At 38.0% G+C, this 12,929-nt stretch overlaps 1 long non-coding RNA gene across 1 annotated transcript in view; it reads left to right on the top strand.

Moving 5' to 3' along the window:
* Nucleotides 1–7,095, top strand: part of LOC105716430 (uncharacterized) — a 51,255-nt gene extending 44,160 nt beyond the window's left edge. The window contains exons 3-4 of the long non-coding RNA XR_001107278.2: nucleotides 5,829–6,012; nucleotides 6,895–7,095. This is a non-coding gene — a long non-coding RNA (uncharacterized LOC105716430). The remainder of the gene's footprint in view (nucleotides 1–5,828; nucleotides 6,013–6,894) is intronic.
* Nucleotides 7,096–12,929: the final 5,834 nt, after the last annotated feature.

Raw genomic sequence — 12,929 nt, 5'->3', positions numbered from 1 at the left:
TTTCGTTTTAGAACTTGCTTCTTTTCTGGCTCTACAGGATGCTCTAGGTTCATCTTGTATGTTTTTTGCTCCAGCCCGAGAATCATTCAGGTCTCCAAGAATCCCTGGTTCTTTTTATTGGAGAATGGTCTTAGAAATCAACATCTGGGTGCCAGGTATGCTTGTTGCTAATAAGACATTAGGGTGCTATTTTGACGTTTAGGTACAAGCTTGTTCTCATCTTCCTAGATTTTTGCAGACCTATTTCCCCTTTCCTACTAAATTCACAGCCTGCCCCTCATCTGCTCGGTAAACTCCACCGTCTTAGTGATTCATTATCAGCAACTTCTTCAAGACCAAATCAGCATTAGAAAAATCCACCAGAAAAACGAAGTCTTGCAGGGAATGTGTCTCTTAGAACTGATTGGTAGGTATCCCTAGAGAAAATCCCATCCCTTTTCCTACCTCTAGGCAGCTGTTTCAGTTCTGATGCACCGTTTAGCTGCTTTTAGCTGCAACATCAGCTATCTTCCTTTAAGAGAGAGGGCCCTTTCTTGGTAACCAAAAGCTCAGCTCAAAATAAACAATAAGAAAATAAAACAATAAACAAGTATTCTTGTAAATGCTCAATAATAAATATGACTAACGGCCCATTTCCCTCATAAAGCATTTTAAATGAAAAAGAAAATGTTCTGGATTTCTTTTCTCTGTTGGTTGGACAACACAGAATTCCCTGCTCATTTTGATGTAATCTGATCTGGGAACCTGTCTGATTAAAGCCATGTTCCCATCCTGCAGAGTTAAGGGCATTCATTGGAAAGAATGTATTTTAATGACCAATGTGCAGATGCTATTATCCTGAAATGACATTTCCCATCACTTGGCTGGGATTTGTCTGTTTTTGACATTTGCTTCCTTTTTAAGATGCAGTAGCGACTTTTAACTCCAATAGAGCTCCAAGAGAAGGTAAATGTGAGGGTTTTAATACTTCAGTCCTAGAGATCTCTCTAGATATCAGGACTTATTCACGTTGTATTAAGACCTCTTTCTGATCTGCTTGCCAATTCACTGCGCCAGGTCGCAGATATTGGCAATCTCCTGTATTTTAACTCACATTACCTATGGGAATCGCCTGGCAGACTGCCATCTTGGGACTTCTTGCATCCACTTATGACTTGTTGCAGGAGCCACTGAGAACCTAGGTGTGGCTCACCAGAGCAATGTGTTGCACCCTTGATGAAGGCAGGCCCAGCCAGTCTTTTGAAGCAGCCTTCCACCTGGCATTTGAGTATCTGGGGTCTTTTAGGCAATTTAAACAGTTCCTCAGCTTAACCCAGAGGCTCAGTGTTCTCAGGTGGATTTTGTTTTGCTTGCATAGTTTCATATTTTAAATTAAATGAGCTGCCATTATTTCAGAATCAAGAATTTCACATAATTTTTCAAGTTTTTTATTTCTCCCAAAGAAAGAAAACAATCTGGTGCCACTGGACCCCACCTTGCCACATGAACGTTCAGTAGTGGCTGTCCTTTGGAAACTAGCACTGGGTGAACGCTGACTCTCCGTCACGCATCGCGCGCCAGTTTTGCAGAGTGACTGCAATGGGTTTCCATCTGCACCACTTTACAAGCAAAATCACTGCCTGGTCCCTAGGGGCATCAGGGTTTGTGCCTACTGGCAAGGAATTCAAAGGCACTCATACCTCTTGTAATTGTTTGTCTAATCACTAAAAACATTGCACTTAAAGCCCTCAGATTTTAAAGGAAAGACAGTTTTCAGATTTGCAGGGTTGTAGTTCAAATAGGATACAATGCTAAATCACTGTGCAGTTCTAAAATGAAAAGCTATGAGAGACAGGTTTGCCAACAGATGTTAGTAAAGATCCACCTTAATCTCCCTTTGAATGAGGCTTTTTTTTTCCATGTTAACTTTTCATAACAATTTGTCAATAGATTTACCCCATTTAAAAGAAGATCCAATCTTGAAAGCTTAAAATTTACACAGAAATTACATTAGGATATGTTTTCTCATTTATTCCCAAAATATTTATTCATTGTACACCGCTATAGCCTGAGCAGTGTTCTAGGCATTGATTTGTTTAAACAATAATTTATATTCAATAGCACAGGGGATAATCAGGTGGAAAGAAATACAAGTCATAAAACTCTAAGAACATTAAGACTGCGTGTGTGTGTGTTTCTGATGGTTTCTCAAAACATAGAATAGAGGCCAATGGATCAAATACATACCTATATACTAAACATATTTTAATATATATTTACATAATATGTTAATGTATTTTATATTATATGCATTTATTTGTATATTTATATAAAATGTATTTATATAAATTGTATGTTCATTTATATAAATTTTTTTTTAAGAGGTCTCATTTTGTCACCCAGGCTGGAGTGCAGTGGCCTGATCTCCGCTCACTGCAGCCTTGATCTCCTGAGCTCAAGCAATCCTTCCACCTCAGCCCCGCAAATATGTGGGACTATATGCAGACACCAGGCCTGGCTAATTTTTTTGTATTTTTTGTAGAGATAGGGTTTCACTATGTTGCTCAGGCTGGTCTTGAACTCCTGAGCTCAAGCAATCTGACCACCTTGGTCTCCCAAAGTGCTAAGATTACAGGTGTGAGCCACCCCACTGGGTCATATATAAAAATTAAAAGGCTATTCACCAATGTGCCAAATAATTGTTCTCTATGTATAATAGGATTATGACTGGACTTCTTTTTCTTCCTTTTTATTATCTATATTTAAGTCAATTTTTCTTCTACAACAAACCTATATAAGTTATTTTTAAAGAAATAATTTATAAAAATTGTATCTGCTTCAAGAATGCCAAAAGTACTAGAATTTGAAGAGGAAATACCCCAAGAATAAACCTTCTGGATTCTGGTATTTTCAAATCAGTTCCCAGTGGCAAATAGCACAAGTTTTTTTACTTGATAGTGGGAGATCCTGGATCTAGAAACATGTGCTGGGTAAACAAGGGCTCCAGTGGGTGGTCAGGGATGGACAGAAACTGCTGAAGGTACTGGAAGAAAAGTCTACTTGGCAGATAGACCATGATTTCTGACCATGGCATCAAGGGACAAGTGAAGGTCATCCAACAAAGCACTTTAAGAAGATCCTACATAGAGAAACAGGGTGTGCCAAACACTGTGGGTGGTACCCGGGACATGCAAACTGGGAGGGAATTAAAAGTATTCATTATGAATGTTGTATGTGACAAGCACTAAAGCATGTGATATTTTTATGCATCATAATGAGGAAACAGGCTCAGAGAGGCAAGGGAAACTAGCAAATGGTGAACGCTGACTCCCTGTCATGCACTGTACAATGTATTTCACAGACATGATGAAAATTGCCAAGTAGTGAGTAGGAGAGTTATAATTCAAATCAACGTTTTCTGATTTCATGGCCAGTGCTTCTTCCACTCACTCTTCCACTCTGCTTCTACACCGTGAAGCATCATTTCAGGAATCCATTCAAACTGTAAGCGTGGGGTGTCTCCTCCCAAGCTGCCCTTTGATGAGGCTGGCACTGGCAAGGTCTCTCAAGGAGAAGAGCTTCCTGAGGGCCCCACAGACACACAGGCACAAATGCCATTTTCATCTAGTGTCAGAGAAGCAGCAGCAGCCCAATATTTATACAATTTTTGTCTGGCTCCAATTTCCAACAATTCATTGAATGCAATAAAATGAGCTGATAATAAAAATACCTTCAGGGGGCTGAGGTGGGAGAGTCACTTGAGCCCGGGGAGGTCAAGGCTGCAGTGAGCCATGATTTCACCACAGTAGCGCAGCCTGGACAACAGAACCAGCACTTGTTAAATTAGAGAAATAAAAAGACATCATTCCTATTTCCAAAATAAATGGTGGATTTAGGGATGAGAAAGGGGGACACAGATTGTTTCTCCCTGGAGTGAATTTTTTCATGTTGTCATATGGCTCTCAGCATTTAGCCAATATGGCACAAGCAGCATTACTGTGATCTTAGAAAGAAAGGGATCCCCATTATTTGCAGAAGCATCATCAAAGCCATGCAACTGTGGCACCAAAGGACAGCTGTATATACAAAATTACAAACATTTAAAAGGCATGGATTTAGGTCAGCGGACATGAGCTGGGGGCAGGCGAGTCAATGTTGCAGGCAGAGTCCTGCCTTTAAAAGGTTTAGACTCCAGCTGCAGATATAGGGCCTAGCTAGAAAAAAGGAAGATAGCAATAGAAGGCACAAATGGAGCATCAGGTAAGTTCAGGGAAAGCAAGATATTCTTCTCTGCTGGAATGAACACCCTTCCACAAACCAAACCTTGCTCCACAGGCTGTTGGAGGCCTAGAACTGCCCGATCAATTTTCAGAATAAGACTTTGTTGGCCTGCCATGTAATCTACTGTGATTATGATACTAAGCAAGCCTGTACTATGTAATAACAAAAAATCTGCTTGTTATTGATTTTTTAAAAAATATTCACTTAATCACTCATTTTTTTAGGGGTTTACCATGTCCTTCATCCACCCATTCATCCATCCATCCCTCCATCCATCTATCCATCCATTCATCCACCTTAACATTTCATACACTGAGCGAGGTGCTGGGAATCCAAAGACCAGAGAGGCATGACTGCTGCCTTCAGAGCATGCTCTGCCAGGGAATGGCATTGCACCTGCTTCTTTCTGTGACAATCATAACTGGAATATAAATGCCTCCTAGACAGAAAGATAAGCTCTCTAAATAAATTAAGTATTCTAAACATGCATTACATCAGTGGTTCTCAAATGTTGTTAAGAATGCAAATCACCTGGGTCTGTGTTAAAATGCAGATTCTGATTCAGGTCTGCAGTGGCCAAGATTTTGCATTTCTAATTAGCTCCCAGATGATGCTGATGTTGCTGGTCCTGGGACCACAGTTATAAGGGCAAGGTTTTATAGTACACCGATATGTCTGGACTTCTGAACACAAGAAGAGTTACTCTTATTAAATTCCAGGATCAATATACCATCACCAAATTCACTTTTCTTTTCCTGCTTTAGAGAAACAGTTTCACAGACGTATTTTAGCCTTTAGCTCATTCCCCCTCCCCCACATTTTCCCTTCCAAAAAGTTGAGAGTTTAGTTTAATTATTTTTCTATTTTGCAGACTTTCTTTAATTTTCTTTCAAGAAAGGCAAAATACTGCTTCAGAAATCCACTGAGAATTAAATACACTTCAAAACAAAAAGAAGGGATCCAGAGATAATTACCCTAAGCCAGCCAGGTTGTGTTAGGAATCCATCACGATCATGTTTATTGCATGCTGCAGACTTGCAGAGGTACCTGCAATTAATTCTGATGGTTACAAGCCACGAGGTACCTAACAGCTTGTGAGTGATTAAGAATGAATTACTAAACTTCCATTTAAAAGGTCCCAGGAAGAAAATAGGGACAAATGCCAGATAAGTTTACCTTACTCATAAAGCTTAGCTAGAATGAACATTCTCATTTATTTTCTGGAAATGCCCCTTTTAAATTTTCTGTATTTTAAACTGCTGCCTGTCCTTTAGTGCCACAGTTGTATAGCCTTAATGATGTTTCTGCAAATAACACGGATCCCTTTCTAAGATGCCACTAATCTTTGAGTATCATTTTTTCATAGGAGAAAATAAATCGGTAATGATTCCCACTGTTTGATGCCAGCATACATTGTATTTCTCATAAAAAATTATTTCACAGCCATCACCTCATTAACATTTCTGTATATTTCAAAATGAACGTTATATGATACTGTTTATAAACTCTGGGTTGGTACAGTTTCTAGTTCAATTACAAAAGACCCAAGATGGGTTTCTTTTTTTCAGGACCACACAGGGTGCCAACATCCATCCAATCTCAAAATCTTTGGGAAATATGCTCACCCTCCAAAATGCTGACAGATGTGTCTCCTCTTTTTTTTTGTAAAATAAATGCTCTTCTTACATTTGGTGTTTCCTTGGTATTGTGAGAAGATTATTTACTATGACATATTTAATGGTGAAGATAAAAGTGAGCATCACAATGTTTTAAACAAATCATACTTGAGTGGGATATTATAAGAAAGTTCTCAAGGAATAGAAAAAAATGGTTTCCTTAAATCACTCCATATTCAATAAGCATCGTAGGGCTCTCAATATATATCACCAAACCAGAAGATGCATTTAGCTAAGAATACCAGACTAGGATATGAATCATGGAACACTATTCCAAGACTATTACAGAATCCACACATAATATAAACCAGAAAAGGCCGTGTTTTAACCTCTGTGACTCATGCATTACAGCCTGTGACTCCATGAGGAGGGTTAGGAATCAGGATGACATCCAGCTCAGGCCAAACAAATTAAAGCCAAGAGAAACAGAAGCATCACCTTCCCAGCAGAGAGCAAGATGCATAGAGGTTGATACTTTACACTCGTTAGAATTATGTAAGTTGTCAATGGTAGAGACTCTGGGGTAGAGGGTTTGGGCTTTTTATTTTCTTTGGTATAAATATTTAAACTTCTCCATAACATTAGAGTTAGAACTTACTTTCCTGAAATGAAATTCTAAAACAAATTTGACAGCAAAACACTGTGGAATTTATAAATGCCAACAGGTTTGTGTCCATTACAGGACACACAGAGTTTTGACCTCTCTCGCTTTTCCTGGTGCTACTGCTTCCAAACTTTCTGAGGTTATCGTACCATGGGGCTCTAATTCTTGGTTAAGGAAGGCACCAAGATCATGCCAGGAATATTATCCTATTAGCTGAAACTTGAACTTTGCCTGGCAGGAGGTGTTATAAATTTTTTTTGGCTAGCATTTGCTTTTTAAAACACTCTTTTACCCAGGTCTCTCAGATTAGTTCCTGTAGTGATACTATCTCTATTTTTGCTTCTTTATGACTAGGGTCTTTAATGGCTTCAGAAATGCCCTGGGCTAAAACTTAATCTGAGAAGGTTGTTAGGTTGTTATCAGAACTTTGTTCCAAGAGAAAGCCGGTGTGCTAGCTCTACACGTATACATGAATTGCCATCAACATAAATTCAATTACAATGAAGGTCATTTAGAGTAGACAATTGTATTTTGGTTGCATGACATCCATTTCATCTTAGTGTAATAACACCACACGGTTTTTTTTTGGAAGAGGGGATTAAATTACCTTTACCCTGTTAGGTATACTCTTACAGGTTTTTCTTTGTTCTTGTTGTTGTTGGAATAAATTACCTTTTCCCTATTAGATATACTCCCAAAGAGGTGTCAGGTGTGTGACCAAAGCCAGTTCAATCAAGTAAACTTCGGGAATTTTACAGGAACTATTAAAAAAAAAAAAAAAGGAGTTCCTCTTTCCTGAGGGACATGATTTTGGGAAGAGCATTCCACTTTAAAGACAGAGTTTGGAGCTGCTGAGTCTGCCACGTGGAGACTGGGAACAGCAGTAATCTAACAGAAGCTGGAGAAACGGAGCACTCATGGCCTGGTGCAGTTGTGTTCAACACAGACCTATCCCTTAATTTTTACCTCTGAAATTTACAAGAACCAATAATTCCCTTTTTTGCCTAAAATAATGTGTGTCAGGAATTCTGATTCATTACTGAAATCCAGAATTGTCATATTTTTCTACAAGTGTCCAAAATTATTATTTTGTCATTTTCTATTTATAATGGAATTTTGATGAGCTGTTTCAAGGAAGACAAAGTAGAGTCAACATTTTAAATGTAGATATAATCTGATTTTCACTTTTTTACAACTTTCAGTCTTTCTCTCTCAGCAAATATTTTGTCAAGATCAAGATGCTGTAACGATAAGCACTACTATGGGTTGATTAGGTTTTCACCGCCTTTTTCCTGTGCCTGAACATACTCCCTTGTATGCTGCTAGTAAACTAGTCAAATAGGAACAAAAACAAATAAACATAGGACATAGATGATTTATCAATTTGATAAACAGTTGAGAATTGGCTGCATTTATTTTCAATGGCAAATAATAATAATGGTAGCTACCATTTATTGAATGCTTTCGCTATGGGGAGCTCTATGCAAAGCGCTTTACATAAACTAACTCATTTTTTCCTTTAACTTACCTGGGAGGCAGTGGTGTGCTGGTAAAATGGCTCTGAGGGATGAGGAGGGAAGCCAGATTGACAGTTGGCTCATTTTTGTGGTGTAAATACTCCCACCTTGGCTGATTTTAAGCAACTGACAGTTTAAATACTAGTTTGCAAAATTCCTGCATATTTAACAATCAGCTGTTGGGCTCAGGTAAAACAGACTCCAGTACACCACTGGAGGAACCTAAACTAGAAGAGACACCATGCAGCTTCCTTAACTCTAGCAGTTTATAAACCTGTTTGTACTACTCCAGAGCACATCTCTGGAGTACAGAGTACAGTGTCAACCTCTGTACTCCTTTATAATCATGGGGCAGAGTTTTGCTGTGTTTAAAAAGAGTGCTTCAGTGTTCTATATTTTATGGGTGAAGAGCAAGAGTCAATATTAAATATGATACTTGTATCACTGTCTTTGGTTAACAGACACCAAGCCATTCTGCTATAGAATGTTTTGACGAAAACCATGTCTAATGCATGTCTGGCCATGTTAACACATTTAAATAAATGATAAAAAGGATACAGCACCAATTATGAGTGATCTCTCAGAATGTTTCAGCCCCAAACCCTGTCCTAATTCATGTGTTGCCGTGTTCCTTAATCTTACTATTAACACAAGCCTTTCCAAGAGGTTCAGAAAATATATGGGTGGGTTTTGAGCCCACGAAAAATACTGAGTTGTAATCATGGATTTAAAATCCTTATACACATGTGTGTGTAGTGTGTGTGTATAAATGCTAAATATTCCCATACTATAGAAAATGAAGTAAATTATAACTGATGAGATGTTACACTAATTTCCTTTCATCCTCATGCAGGCTTGACTACAAAGTCTTTCTTGGCTTGCAATTAGAGGATTTCGCATATATTGTTTATTATTGCATTCCAAGCCCAAAAGCCACAACAAAGTAAAATTGATAAAAAACTGTAAACAGTAGATAATAGACATCTTTGCACAGCAGAACTCTCAGAGTTCACAAGATAGTAGACATGAAAGCAGTTTGGAAAATTCAAGGCATGACACAAATGTGAGGAATTACTATTGAGTAAAAAAAAATCTTAAAGGAAAAGTTCTCAATATAAGTTGTTATACACATTGTTTTCAAATTATGAGTGTGTAACAAATAAAGTAGAAACTTCTCTGCTATACACATGTATAAAAGAGCTAATAACTGATGTAGCTTTGGGAATTGTATATTTTGTATGCATTTGAAGAAGCATGATTTCACTTTTTTTTTTTTTTTTTTTTTTGAGACGGAGTTTCACTCTTGGTACCCAGGCTGGAGTGCAATGGCGCGATCTCGGCTCACCGCAACCTCCGCCTCCTGGGTTCAGGCAATTCTCCTGCCTCAGCCTCCTGAGTAGCTGGGATTACAGGCAGGTGCCACCATGCCCAGCTAATTTTTTGTATTTTTAGTAGAGACGGGGTTTCACCATGTTGATCAGGATGGTCTCGATTTCTTGACCTCGTGATCCACCTACCTCGGCCTACCAAAGTGCTGGGATTACAGGCGTGAGCCACCGCGCCTGGCCCTGATTTTAGTTTTTAAGAAACTCAATCACTCCTGCATCCCTTACCAAAGGTATTAAGGAAAAAAATTCTCCATAAGAAATAATATACAATTTTATATGTGAATATTTACATAAATCCTAAGTTTTAAAAACCTCATACCATTAATAAAGTATTATTAACTTTATTTAGGTAGGATAATAGTACTGAGATATATTTTTAAGAGTTCTTATCTGTTAGAGTTACATAAAAATCTTCACAGATGAATTTTAATGTAATGTCTAAGATTTGCTTCCACATACCTGGGAAAAGGGCTCTGGGGGCAGTCAATGAAATGAGACTGGCCATGTTTTTGATAACTGTTGACGCTGTGCTGATGGTACATGAAATAATTGTTTGTATGTTTGGAACTTTCCATAATAAAAGTTCAAGAAACCCACCTCACAGCAATATCTGAAATATTTTAGAACAAGTCTAAAATATTTTTATTTTAGAATAAAGAGAAAGAGTATCGTGAGAATTCATTGCCAAAATACGCATTCTCACTGACTTCACTGTCTGAAATTGCCCCATTCTAGTCCAGTCCAGTCCACTCTTACATTGCTGCCAGAATTACATTTCAAAAAAATTAAATGAGTTCATGAAACTCCCTTGCCAAAAGACTTCTTTTGAGTTCCCATCACCAAAGGAATACAGTTTGCAATTCTTTCTTTTGTGATCTCATAGCACTTTAGTCTCATTCTCTTATAGAAATGTTCTGCGTAGTATAATATTTTCAGCTTCTGTGTTCTTGTGTCCTGCAAGACGGTGAAAACCATGAGTACAGAGCTCAGGTCTTTCTATCTTTCTATCTTTGGTGCTTGGCATATTCTCAAGCATGTGGCAGATGCTCAAGAAATTTTTGGTGAGCAAAATAAATGTGAAACACAAACAGATTATATAAAGGTAAATGTTTAGACCAATGAAACTATAACAGGCAAGTCATGATAGCTGAACAATTTTTACTTAGCAGTTTTGTTTTTTATCTTGCTTTAACCCTTCTACATAGGGCATGAAATTTATTTATGATCAAAATTAAAGGTGAAATACTTATGCTAATAAAAAATATCTTTTAATTGAAAAAAAAAAACACTGGTAAATGAAATGGGCATAATATTTGATTCTCTTAGATATATGCACCTAAAGCAAATCTAGCTATCGGGAATATACTATCCTCAACAGATAGGGTGTTGGTAATACTGTCAATGCAAGATTGGTTGTTTTAGTGCTATAATCATGATCATAAAAATCATAATCAACTTGGGTGCCTTTCTGCAAGCAATAAAAAACAGATAAATTAGACTTCATCAAACATCAAAGGATACTATCAACAGAGTAAAGAGATAATTCATAGACTGGGAGAAAATATTTGCAAATTATATAAAGAACTCCTATAACCAAACAACAAAAAGTCAAACAATACAGTTAAACAAGCACAGGGCCTGGACAGAATTTTCTCCAAAGAAGATACACAAATGGCCAAGAAGTACATAGAAAGATGTTCAATGTCACTAGCCATTAGGAAAATGCAAGTTAAAACTACAATGAAATACGACTCTACACTCACTCAGAACGGCTATAATTTTTTTTTTTTTTTTTTGAGACGGAGTTTTGCTCTTGTTACCCAGGCTGGAGTGCAATGGCGCGATCTCGGCTCACCGCAACCTCCGCCTCCTGGGTTCAGGCAATTCTCCTGCCTCAGCCTCCCGAGCAGCTGGGATTACAGGCACGCGCCACCGTGCCCAGCTAATTTTTTGTATTTTTAGTAGAGACGGGGTTTCACCATGTTGACCAGGATGGTCTCGATCTCCTGACCTCGTGATCCACCCGCCTCGGCCTCCCAAAGTGCTGGGATTACAGGCTTGAGCCACAGCGCCCGGCCTAAAATGTTCTTTTTAAAGCAGATTATGATTAAGGTTGCACAACATTGTGAATATACTATTGTTGAATTTATACTTTAAAATGGGGAATTTTGCTGTATGTATTTTACCAAAATAATAAATGAAACTCTCAAAGTCCAACTTCCAGAGATCCTATTTTGAAGCACCTTGTATGGGGCCTAGGAGCATGTAGTTTTAATAAGTACCATGGTAACTTGATGCATGTGGTCTTGAGAATAATCCCTGAGAAACATTAGTGTACTACTTCTATGGGTATTTAAATTACTTCCATGATAAAAACCTCTTACCATATAATCAAGCAAGGAAAATGCCTCAGAGACATCACACATTAACCTTCAAAGTTCCTACCTCTTCACAAGGGAAACTGTTCACAACTTTAAATGATACTTCTCCAGGGCCTAGTTATATAAAAACACCTTCAGTCTCTCCACTCAGAACTTTTCCTGTGACATCTGGAGTCACAGTTCTGTTTCCTGATCAAGTGTAATCTCTCCTATACCCTTGATCTCATTCTTTTCTTCTCTCTCATGTTTTCAGCAATTTTTGTTTCTAGTGCTTCCTCCCTTGCAGCTAAAAACCATGCCTACATGTCTGCATCCTAATGGGTCTCCCTTAACCTTTTCCATCCATACACAGCCAAGATCCTTGAAAAGCCAGTGGATGTTTTGTCTCTCAATTTCTGTCTTGCACCTTCTTACCCTACCCCCACTGAATCCTCAGAGCAACACTTTGAGATTTATACAGTTTTTATTTCATTTTACTATGGGGAAAATAATAAGCTCTACCAGGATATAAACTCCATGAGAACAGGAGCTTTGCGTGCTATTCATTGCCCTTTTCCCAGAGTCTAGATGATTTCTTCAGCCAATGCTCAATGAATATTTATGGAACCAGAATAGCATGTAAATGATAATCAAAGCTTTGAGAGTAGAGGAAATCTAAGAAAATCCAAGTTCAATGATCTTGACCCATTTACAGATGTAACAATTTGTATATTATTAAACTCAAGTAAAGTCACCCCAACTTAGAAGTCTGTCTCTATTTTGTCCCAGGCAATACTGTCAGGAAGCAACTGGAAACTTGCGCATGAATACTCAGAAACCTCTGCTCCAAGACACCCCGCATCAACACAACTGATAGGGTTTGGAGAGTTCAGAAGGGACTCAAATTGAAATTTTGTTCTTTTATTAGAGAGGTATTCTGAAATAGGAGGAAAGATAAGAGAGGGTAGCTCTTGCATGGTGTTTACCTTAATATATTAGTCTAAGAAAGAAAATAGATTTGATTATTGTGCTTTCATAAACTCCCTTTTCCATTCTTGCTTCAATATAAATTCCTAGTATTTTAAAATTTCCTTTGACAAGGCATTTAAAGACCATAGCTAGTA

Source organism: Aotus nancymaae, unplaced genomic scaffold (assembly GCF_030222135.1).
Source record: "Aotus nancymaae isolate 86718 unplaced genomic scaffold, 86718_ANA_hifiasm-v0.15.2.pri h1tg000062l, whole genome shotgun sequence".
Taxonomy (NCBI): domain Eukaryota; kingdom Metazoa; phylum Chordata; class Mammalia; order Primates; family Aotidae; genus Aotus; species Aotus nancymaae.
Note: the sequence above shows the minus strand (reverse complement) of the source record. Positions and strands in the feature narration are given on the sequence as shown.